This window comes from Cyprinodon tularosa, unplaced genomic scaffold (assembly GCF_016077235.1).
Source record: "Cyprinodon tularosa strain WSP-4 unplaced genomic scaffold, ASM1607723v1 ctg3, whole genome shotgun sequence".
NCBI classification, from domain to species: Eukaryota; Metazoa; Chordata; class Actinopteri; order Cyprinodontiformes; family Cyprinodontidae; genus Cyprinodon; species Cyprinodon tularosa.
Window position 1 is genome coordinate 1,231,056 of NW_024039007.1, and position 12,298 is coordinate 1,243,353.

At 37.4% G+C, this 12,298-nt stretch overlaps 1 long non-coding RNA gene across 1 annotated transcript; it reads left to right on the forward strand.

Annotated features, from left to right (window-relative positions):
* The first annotated feature begins 2,253 nt into the window (after positions 1-2,253).
* On the forward strand, positions 2,254-10,804 carry LOC119787582. Its single transcript, XR_005281331.1, has 2 exons — positions 2,254-2,702; positions 10,640-10,804. It is a non-coding gene; the product is annotated as an uncharacterized LOC119787582 (long non-coding RNA).
* Positions 10,805-12,298: the final 1,494 nt, after the last annotated feature.

Genomic DNA, 12,298 nt, shown 5'->3' on the forward strand with positions numbered 1-12,298 from the left:
TTAAAAATTAAACAGAAATCTAACAGAAACAATTTAATATCTACAAAGAACATAATGAAACAAAGAACTAAGAAACTAAACCCACAAGATCACATAATAAGACATCAGTTTTTAAAACATAAATAACAGGAAAAATGAAAAAAATAGGAACCCCAAAACTTAGAAATATGAAAAATAAGTAGACTTTTTGCCAGAAAAGGAGCAAAAGTTAAATGGGTTAGACAATTTTTCTTACAAAGAGAACAGTCACATTTCTAGACATGATAATGTGATATTCCCAATAATGGCCTCAAAACACATAAGGCCGGATCTATTAAAGGTTTGCGTGTATAAAAACGTGAGCTATTTCACTGCGCACGCTAAAAAATGTACAAACTGATCTATCAACAGCGTGCTAAAAGGATTTGGTCTTTAAAACGTGCTAAATAGCGCCTCTTATCCATTTAGTACTTTTTCTGCAATGAATATGCAATATGGGGCGTTTACACGCAAAAGTGCGTCTTGTGGGAGGAGAACATGTAAATATATTAATTTAGCACTCGCAAAGTGATTTATCAAACCTGAAAGCAATTTTGCTAACAGTATGTGCTCTATATTTAACACGTTTCAAAAGAAGGTGCAAATGGTCTGTATGCGTAATTGCGCACACATGGCAGCGGTTATTGTCGCAAGAAGGAGACATGGAAATGAAGCAAGGAGACGCAGAGAACGCATTTTTTCACTCCGTGTGAATATTTTTGGAATGAACGAGGAAAACGATCATCAAAACATATCGTTTATCCAGCATTGCCATTTTGGAAATGCAATTCCAGTGATTTGCTCCTCACAGAGCATCAGCTGTACTTGTTCCTCAATGCTGGTCAGAGGCATCTCATCTACTGTGCCCCCTCCTCTTTTGTTCGCAGATGTTTTGTTATATGCCAGTTTTTCTTTGGTTCGCCTTCTAATATCCTGGTATCTTCTTTTTACTTCATCCACTGTTCGCAAGGTTTCACCAACAGCGTTTACTTTATTACAGATTTGTTCACATATAGCGTTCCTCTGTGTGACAGGCACACTTCTTTGCTGTAGCTCACTTAAATGTTTGTTGGCTTCATCCACCAATACCTCCATTTCCATGGGGTCGAATTTCCTTTTGCGCCTTCTGCTGTCCAAACTCGCCATGCCGCAAACCACAAAACGCGCAAAACCATCATTTAAATAGGGTGTCTCCAACAGTTTTGCACCTGCCACCAGTTACGCAATCGCTCTTGTTAAATCATCCGCAAACCATGGTTCAGCCCCTCGCGCAAAATTCCAGTTTGCGAGCGCAAATTACTGCACGCAAAATTGGATCTTGATAAATCCGGCCCATAATGTATCTTCAAAAGACATCTAAAAAACTGCAAATGGTGGTAAAAATATTATTTTAGCTTGCCTGCATATTTTGACCCCAAATGTTAACGCTTTTTAACCCTAATAGCTGTTTTTAAAATCCAGTAAGTTATTTATTCTACCATTATTTCATTAGGGATATAGGAATAATGCAAGAAAGTTTTAAGAGAAGCAAGCAGGGAGAAGACATTCGTAGAAAACCTCCTCCATTTACTGTTGTTCCTGGAAATCACTTAATTTGATACTGCATATTGCAAAATAACCGAACAGGTTTTCAACACTCAAATGAATATAGCGTGGAAGCAGCAGGAAATAAAAGTAGCAACAGTCCCTGCAGACAGACATTCAAGTACCCTATTAAAATAGACTAGCAGCAGAATAGTTTTGGTGAAATATTAGTGAATCAAGATGGATGTACAGTTAGAAATAGAGTCCACTTTTTTAAGGATAATGTATCTTAGATGAGTACCTAAAAATGTCTTCCAGCTACGTTTCAAACCACATGATCCTTAATACAGTCTGGGCTTACTTTTCTTTGATGGACATTTCCTGCTCAAAGTAAATGTGTTGAAGGATGTAGCTGTAGTAGACCATTATGTAGTTTCCGTAATGGTTCTTAGTGGTCAGTTTTAATTACAGCTCATCTACAATACATCAGCCAAGAGAACACACTGTACTGAATTATTATAAGCCGTAATGAGATTATAGAGATTTATGTACACTAATTGGGCTCTGTTGTCATTAGTGGGACTGCCTTCCTAATGAGCTAAGTCGTTCTGTTTACCTTCTGCAAACGAAGTCAATGAAACTCTATGTCAAAAAAGGAAAGATTTCAAACTTTTGATTTTATTTTATTTACTGGAAATAACATAACTCTCTCTTTCCTGTTGCTTCTGTGTTTTTAATAGTTTCAAGAGAGAATTAGGATTTGAATTGAGTCACTCATGTATGATGTATTGAATATGTTCTCAGTTAGCATTGTTCCAACATGTAATATTTATTTATTCAGTGGTTTATTATTTTCAGAGAAGCAGAAACAGCTTTATTTTATGCATGTGCCAAACTCTGAAACCTGGAAAACATATATCATTGCAAATGGTTGACTGTATGCTGCTGGTGATTCCTGCAGCCCAGCAGGGAGCAAACCCCTGTATTGGGCCTCCCAATGGGAGCACCAGCGGAAAGTGTCAGTCATAAGACTCTGGCATCTGCAACCTGATGGAAGCAAAACACTTAGCTTCTGTTTCTCTACTTTTCCTCACAAAGCCTATTGCCGAAGGCATACACAGCTGCATGGGGACCTCCAGCAGAGTTTAAAACTAAATGAGGTGAGTAGGGGAAAGTAGAAAGGGAAAAAAGATGTACATGAGTAGTTTTGTAAGTTTGAGACGGACTCTTATAGAGAAGCTGGACTAAGACAAATCTTATTCAAAAAGCTTTGCCTTTTTTAGAATATGACAAAATGTCATTTTGGGGTGAGACATCAGTAGTTTTAAAAAGTTTGAACATACAGTAACAATATTGCTATTGCATAACAAGACTATTTTTATCGTTTTGCTTAGTTTTTACGGGTTATAAAGACATTAACAATATGTACGGATTATCCAAATGCTGTCAGAAAATGTAAATATTTCTATATGTCCAATTAGTACGTCGTGTCTCAAGTTTCTATTAAAAATGCTTCTATTTCAATGTGTTGATCTTGACATTCCCTTCCAGAGGGTCTGGAAATGTTACCCTCACTAGCCTGGAACGTACATGTTATTTTCAAGAACTTTTCTACATTTTATCATGTACATTTCTGAACAACCTACAGTATTAGCTTCTTATTTACAGCTTACTAGGTACTTTCTAAAATGCACTGTTTATTTCTTTCAATGCTTGTAGTATTCTGTTTGTATAAGGATATGTCAGGTTGTTTCCACAAATCTTCTTGAAAATAGAGGATCCTTTCTAAAACCTACTAGTTCCCTTACCAATATGTATAGTATACTCTCATTAAACTTACTCTTTACTTTTAAGAATTTTATGTGTTCTTTCTTGAATGTATTGGTCACTTTCTGGAGCTTGCTGATTATTTTCTGGGTTTAAGTTTAAGTTATGCATGGATCAAACTATAAGATTTTAAAGTTGTAATGTAATTTTTTAAAACCTACAGTAAGAGATCCCACACACAACAATAAAAGCCTGCATTGTTTGATGTACAGGTGTCACTTAGAAAAAAATCCAGATATCAGACTGGAAATCTCACAAAACCTCTACAGATCAAATGTGAGTTTGAAGTAAATTAACATGGCCAATGAGGAAGAAGCAATGGGGGATACTTTGAGGACTAATTTTAACAGAGAAAACACATCCCAATTAAAAGGGTACTAGTTAAAGGGGTGGATAAAGCACAGCAGGCACAGGTCGTATTTTTTCTCAGGAAATGTGTTCTTATTGGCTACACATCACATACTACGGGCTGCATCCTGGTCTGTGCTCAGCAAACACCATGCATGCAAGAATATCAGCGTGCTGGATATTCCAGATATAAGGTCATAGAAGTTCTGGCCCCTTTCTCAGAAAACCAGATCACTCTTCAAACACCACATACAGCATGATTACCCCAGAAAATAATTTTATTAAGAGTCAGCAGGATTACCCATGCATCTCAGAATAAGAAGGAGAACAAATCTGCCTAAATATCTCACTGAGTGAATCAGGAAAAAGCCTTTCTTGGAATTTGTTTCAGAAATTATTAAGCATTATGAGGTACTGTATGAGGTGGCCTGGTATTCTCATCCTTTTTTTCTTTCTTTTTTATCCTTTTTCATCCTTTAAGGAACTTCCTGGAAGTTTCCTTGTATTTATTTGGTGCTTTCTTGGAGCTTACCTGGGGCATTCTTGTAAAATTATTTTGGCATCTAAGATGTAAACCTGGTGGTTCAAGCTATTTTAAAGTTAATTTGGTTTGATTCATTCTTCTATTTCATACAAATGGCCTGCAGGACAAGAATAGTGCTATTTGTGTTTCTTCCTGGTACCTTCAGGTAATTGATTGTCTTATGAGGTGACTGCTAACTGGGTTACTTTCTGTAACTTACGGGGTATTTTTGTGGAGCTTTCAGTTAAATCCCTGGAACTGAAGAATTATGAAGTGAGCAGATAACCTGAAGCATTGTATTATTTAGGTGCTGCAGGGTACTTTCATTGAACAAACTCCACTCTTACATGGCTTATCATACTGACCTGGTTAATATGAACCTTGCTGGTGACTGGTGGATCAGCAAGGAATCCTGTTTTTCTTTTGACACCCTTTCATTTTTTTACCATGTTTAATGCCTCAAAAACTAGCTCAAGCACAGGGGAGATGAACTGATGAGCCTAGACTATTTTATGACATTAAACATGCGAGCCTTTAAACGGAAGGTATGACATACTAAACCATGGATTCTACTATAACTAAAGCTTGTAATGACCTGGTGGATTATTGAGATGTGGAGTGGAACTCAAACAGATCAGGAATAATCCTCTGTGCCATGGCATACAACTCTATCTTTTATAGTGACAGCCAGAGATGGCAAAAGTACTCACTTTCCGTACTTGAGTAAAAGTACAGATACTTGTGTTAAAAAATACTCTGGTAAAAGTGGAAGTACTGATTAAACTTCTTTACTCAAGTAAAAGTAACAAAGTACAGGCTTGTAAATTTACTTAAAGTATAAAAGTAAAAGTAGAAACCACTTTTTTCATGCCGTTGCCTACATTTTAAATGGATGTCTGCCAATAGGACTAGATCTCCGTTGTGTTCATTTTCAGTCCATGCTACTATGCTAACGCCACCGCCACCAAGCTGCAATGATTTGCCGCCAATGAATACCGCCGAATCTGTCGATTCATCTTGTAGTGGTGCGTCAAATGCAACGTAGATTCCCATCCAATTAAATTGAATTTGGTATTGATGACGTGAAAAATAATAACGGTAACTCCATTGAAATGATTCAAAACTAAAGTAACGAGCCAATTTTTTTAAATGTAAGGAGTAGAAAGTACAGATATTTGTGTAAAAATGTAAGGAGTAGAAGTAAAAAGTCGCCATAAAAATAAGTAGTAAAGTAAAGTAAAAATATCAGAAAAATCTACTTGAGTACAGTAATGAAGTATTTGTACTTCGTTACTTCCCATCTCTGGTGACAGCCTGTTCCTGTCTCAGAACACTATATTTCATCTTAGCTGAAGAAACGACGGCTGCACGGTGTAGCATGTGTGTAGCACCGCTGCCTTGCAGCAAGAAGATTCCGTGTTCGATTCCTGGTTCCTTTCTGCATGGAGTTTGTATGTTTCCTTGTTCCTGTGCATGCATGGATTCTCTCTAGGTACTCCGGCTTCCTTCTACAACCCAAAAACATGACTGTTTAGTTAATTGGCATCTCTATGACATTCTTTTAAGGTGTGAGTGTGTGTGTGGATGGTTGTTTGTTTGTTGTTTGTCTCTGTGCTGCCCTGCGATAGACTGGGGACCTGTCCAGGACCTACCCCGCCTCTCGCCCGTTGACAGCTGAAGATAGGCACCAGCACCCCTCGCGACCCCAGCTGGGCTAAGCGTGACTGAAAATGGATGGATGGAATGAATAAACCGCATTCATTAATTGAAGAACACATTTTTATTTAACTGATGTACATATTCTGTATAGCATTGGATATGGGATAGGTAAACTACACATTTTTCTTGAATATATACCACAAAAAGTAAATCAAACACTTGTCAATAAAACTGTGATAGATCCTTGGCAATGCTGCAAGCTGATTTAAGGGAGCATGGTCTGTGAAGGCAAGACATTTGAGTGAAGCCAAGCTACAGGAAAGAAGCCCAAAGGGTTCCACTGGACCCCCTGATTTTTCTCTCCATTGGTCTTCAGAGTCGTAAAGACGAAAAGAGCCGTGATCCTCTTGCTGATTTTGAACATTTTACATCCTTTGCTATTTCTAAAGCCTGTTGTTGAAGGTTCTTTCTTTTCTTTTTGGAGGGGTTGATAAAAAAAAAAAGTTTTAGAACCATAAAAAATTGTATTTCAAGTAATGTGATAAATAAAAGTTAAAATAAAAGTGATTGATACAAATATTCAGATGTTATGTATCACCCTGGAGCTTGACAACCTTAAAAACTAAAATAAGTGATGTTAATACGGGTAAAAATCCAGTCCACTTACACTGACTTATTTACATGTAGCTCATATCTTTCTTTGTTCGAGACCATAGCTGCTTTAGAGCTTAAAAAATAAGTGCAACAGCATATGTATATTTTTGGATACTTTATTCATCCTACACTGGAGAAATTCACTCTCTGCATTTAACCCATCCCCTGGGAGAGCCGTGTGCTGCAACTGTGCGGCACCTGGGAAGCTGGGAAGGTTAAAGGTCTTGCTCAGGGACCCAGAATGGAAGTCTGTGGGACTGTGTGGGGGGGTTGAACGAAGAACCTCTGTGACCCAAGAGCATTGCTCTAACCACTGGGCCACTTCTCCCCTATATGTAGACTGTCCACACATGCAAAGTTGAAAAAATTGAGGTGTCCACCAAAAGCATAAGTTTCCTGCAAAGCCAAACTAAATAATACAGTAACATTTGTCTTTGACATTTTATGAGCAATTTTCTGAGATCTGAGCACCAAATTTTAAATGCTTTACTGAGAAAGTATCATTAGACATGTGCATTGTTAAGGTGCTTTACGATATATAATCAAAATGTTCTTTATTCACAGAGTTTCTAATTTATTTTCAGCAGAGGAGGACATTTTGTCCATACTTCACAGGTCATTTCAAGACAAATTGGGAAAAAAAAATAAAAAACTCATTTAGTTTGTGTGGCATAGCTTCAGCTTTACCATAAATAGTCAGACATGACATCAGTACCTACTGTATAACACCAGCAGTTGAGGGGAACCTCCGTTTTACCAGGGCATGGAAAGAACAAGAGGTACCGGAAAAGAAAAGGTGTTCCCGTCACTCATAAAGACCAATGAGACAATGTTTTAGCCTCTATTCGGGGAAATTGCTTTTTTTTCCTTTCAGACAGAGGGTAAGCACTGGAAGTGTGAGGGAAATTCCTCAGATTCTTAATGTTTAGTAACTCATGGTGAGAGTTCAACATGTCCTTCCTTTTCTTCTCTTTTTATAGCTCAAGTAGTGCCCAACCACCCTCCAGTCTCCCTCTTGTTTTTTCCTCAAACATATTTACACATGGATAAAATAAGGTGATAAAATTATTGAATGGTTGTTTTAAAATTAAAAACTCAGATGATATTTTTTAACAATTTATTGCATAAAAGTGATGGAGTAGTCAAAAACCTGTGTTATTTAAATAATTCCTGTTACCAGCATTACCACAAAGAAAAAAAAATGTTTTATAACAAATTCGAACTGGAAACAAATAAAACTGTCCGGCAAGCATTCAGTTATTTTGATGTGATGTGTGTGATGTACATAAATCACAGCTGTGAGTCTTCCAGTGAACATCTGCATGCTTCGGCGTGTCCCTGATTACGATTGACTGGAAGTGAAACACATTCCCTCCGAGACCAGCAAAAACTCTTTTGGACTCAGCATAAAATTGATTTCACAATATCCTGTTCCAATATCAGAGGCCATTTACTTGTCCTCATGTACAAATATATTGATATTCTTAATGGAAAATTTTTAAAAGTTATCATATAATTTTTTTTTCTACAGTGAAAAAAACAATATCAAATTTGCAGGATTGACTCAAAGTCGTGTATAATCTTAAAAGGTAGGATTTTGGTTTGCATTAGTATTCAGTCCTCTGTAGTCCAAACCCCATAAAAACCTATTCCCGGAAAATGTAAAGAGATTAGTACAAATTCATACCTTTTAGCACTTAAAATTGCAATGCTCTGCAAGATGGCACAATCTGTTGACAGGATCATCTTTAGTTGTTCTCTATATGTAGGCACAAATTGGCCTTATCAGCCTTAACACCCATTCAAGACATGGCTGTGGCAGCATCATGTTGTGGGGATTATTTTCTTCAGTGGGGAACGAACAGCAGGACAGAATGATTGGATGACAGTTGCAACTAAACAAATAGCAATCTTTTAAAAACTACAGAGGTAGATGGAGCTGAACTATTTTAGATGTCTTTGTGTTGCAGCACACCTGCTTCAAATGTTTGTATGAGCTCCTTAGCGGCCCTGAAGTGCAGCAGAAACCTGTTCACCATCCCTTCGTATAAGTCATGTGTTGCACCAAGTAGACACTTAAGACTTGCAGGAAACTTGTGTCTGCGGACCAGGATTGAGAACCACTGGTTTTACATGAAACCTAAACGCATGTTAGAATGGGTAACAGTCTGTGGCAAGACCGATTTTATGTTCCAAAAGGCTCACCATCCAATTTGGCAGATTTTTTGCATTGAGGAATATTGACAAGCAATAGAAACAATTCCCCAAAAGACTCTGAGCTGTTTCAAGCGACAATGTTTCTACTAAACTCAAGTTAGTTAATGCAAAAGCATACAACTATGCACTTCTTTGTGTTGATCTACACATAAAATAACAAAATATTCATAAAAGGGGATTATAGCAAAGAAATGTAAAATTGTTTAACAATTCAAAATAAGTGTAAAGGATATGGAGACTTTTCCAAGATTCATCATAAAGCCAGAAGAGAGCAAGAAATCACTACAAAGGACATTTTCTGCCTTAATGACTTAAATAGAAATAACTACATGTTGTCATTGCCTTTAAAGATTAATTTTAAATGATGGCTACAGATATTGGGATAGTTGTCCCCTTCCCTATTTCAAAACTTACAGAGTCCCTCTGTGGTGTAGCGTATATGTCTCTAATTAAAGGGATCTGGGTTCAAATCCCAATTTTGGCAAGACTGTCATACTTCATAAGTCTATAATGCCTTACTGTGGTGATCCTTTTAAGGGATTAACTTTCAAAACTAAATTATTACCCTGAAGTAATTTCAACTCTGTATTTATTGGATCCATATCTTTTAGACACTGTTTTCAGGTTCACTGAAGTTGAGACATACAAACAGGCTGATTAAGCCGTGGGCTGTTTCAGTGCCTTGCAGAGCAAATAGGACAGCATGAAGCTGAGTCCAGGCTATGGGCCACGTTTAAATGATATGTGTGGTATTTAACACTTAGCTGAACCATTCTAATAAATCACCTCACACTGGAGCAAAAAAGATGCATCAGAATGTTTTTGTGGTAATTAAAAATCAATTAGCTTTGTTGTTATATTTTATTCAGTATTACATGATTAAACAAGACTAACTGCTTCTTACAAATTGCATTTCAAAGAATAAAGCTACAATATTCATGTCTTTTTCATGTAAACCTAGTGCTTCTTTGGGAATTTGAACCTCAAGCTCTTAGCAACCCCCTGCAACCAAAACTGAAGAAAGAGCACACTACTTGAGCAGAACACAGTGATCTGTTCTCAAGATGTCAGGCTACAAAAAGCACTCAGCACTTCCTTTAAGTAGTCCCTAAGCTGTGGGGGTTTGTTTTTTTATGCTATATCTGTGATTAGGTACATTGCCTGAGACCAAATACGGCTTGTTAGGAATTATGGTGACTGATTCAGGTTTATCCAAAATATGGAAACCACTGGCAGAACCTCCAAGTGTGCCGGTGATGGAAAGAATGTAAGAAAATGGAACAGAGATGGAGATGTTAAGATGGCCCAAATAAAAATTTAATATGGAAGGAATTAATGGGGTTTCAATAGAAAAAAAAATTGAAAATGTTTACTCAACCTCCTGCGTCGATACTTTGTAGAACCAGCTTCTGCTGCAACTACACCTTATAACTAGAGTAAAATTGCAAAAGAATGATGATCTAATATGTTTGCCTACTCTTATTTGAGATTTAACTTCAAGCTCAGTCACATTATATAAAAAGGTTTGTGAATATAAACTTTCAGATGTTGCCCTAGATGCATTTAGGTCGGTGCTTTGACTGGGCCATTTGTGTCATGATCTTGGAAATTAATTATTAATTTCAGTCACTTGTCCAACTCTGCCTGGTTTCTAATCCCTGCTCATCTGATCCATCTGCTTCTGCCTATAATAAGGTGCTGGCATCCAGTTATGCTGATTACCTGATCCTGACCTTTTCTGCCTCTCAACCATGGACCTGCCTGTCTGTTCCCATCTGAATGGTTTACCTAAACTGTTTTAAACTCCTGAGCCAGCCTGTTCCTGTTTCTGATCTGGCTCCGAACTCCTGTTTGTTCTGCGTCCTCCAGGACACTCTGGGCATCGCCCGCCGGATCTTGTTGGCAGCCCAGCGGCTGGATCCTACCTCGTTCTCTGGACACGGGCTGGACTATTAAACCAGAGTTTCCTGTGATAGACACCCTAGTCGCTGCTACTCCGATCATCTGTTGTTTTAATAAAAGCTTTTTGAATTATCCCACTGTCTGTCCTGTATAAAATACTGAGTCCTCTGTTCTGACTCATGACAATAAAAATCACTCCCCTTTAATCTTTGCTGCATGTTTAGTATTAATTTGGTGCTGTAAAGTTTGAGGCTTTAAGACTCTAGCCTCAGCCTCATGTGTTTTGTTATGAATGTAGTTTCATCCATGTTACCATCAACTATAACCAGTTCATCTGTTTGTGCTGAAGAAAAGCATCCCTCAGAATTATGCTGCAACCACTGTATACTCTAAAGATGATTTTTTTTTTTTTCCATCTTAAACATCAGATCAAATTAAGACGGGGCCAACTATGAATAAGTACTGCACTTTTGGGATGTTTTTTTATTTAAAAAATATTTTTCGAAAACTGTGCTTCGAAAAATGTGTTTGGCACTTTCCCCAAGTCACCACTTATTAAAAGTACTCCTCATATGTACTTACAAACGATTTAGAGCAAGGTTGCTCAGTTCCAGTCCTTAAGAGCTACTATCCTGCAGCTTCTTCCTCTTCTTCTTATGAGATTTTATGGCGGTTGGCAAACTTGTGAAATGTGCATTACCGCCACCAACTGATATGGAGTAAAGCAAGGAAACAGGAAACGATTCACCCCAATAAAAAAAAAAAACCTGTGTAACTTAAACCCTCATAATACTAAATCACATTTGCCCGTATAATTTTTATTTACTCTAGGTTATCATAACTCTGCCAGTTTCTGATGGTCCCATCGGTCCTCCCATCATGCTTCGAACCATCTCCCAGTTCAAATCTTTTACGTCCAGATATTTTTCTGCAGCCTTCACTATTATTTTGATTTTTTCTGTTTTTTTTGTCGTCTGTGCAGTACAATTAATCACTTCCACCATGAAAAGAACAAAATTTGTCTTTTTAACAATTAGTGAGTCTTCATCAATTTTTGGAGATTTCTCTAGAGGTTTGAAATTTGCCGTGTGTTGAACTGTAGGTTTGGGTTTTTCTAACTGAGATGGGATCCTTTTTGCAGCTTCAGCATAGGTTATTCCGAGCTCAAATTTCATTTTTTTTATTTCCTCAGACCTTTTGCTTGCTTCACAGCCGCGATAAGCAGCAGTATGTTCTCCACCACAATTACAGCATTTTATTTTAGCTTCTTTTCCACATTTACCATATTCATGTTCTCCTGCACACCTTCCACACCTCTGTTTCCCTTTACAAACTGCTGCAATGTGTCCGAATTTTTGGCATTTGAAACATCTCAATGGTGGAGGATTGTAGATTTTAACATTATAACTGATGTAACCAATGAATACTTTGCTTGGTAATTGCTCTTCCTCGAATTTAATTAGCACAGATAAACTGTCAGATCTTTCTCTGTTTCTTGTTGTTTTTTACCGTTTTACTTCTTTTACTTTTGCACCGCTCATCTTTTCCAGAATCTCTTTTTCAGACATTTTTAGAGGAACTCCTCCAATGACTCCCCTGCTGATCTTTTTGTTCTCCATTAGGCTG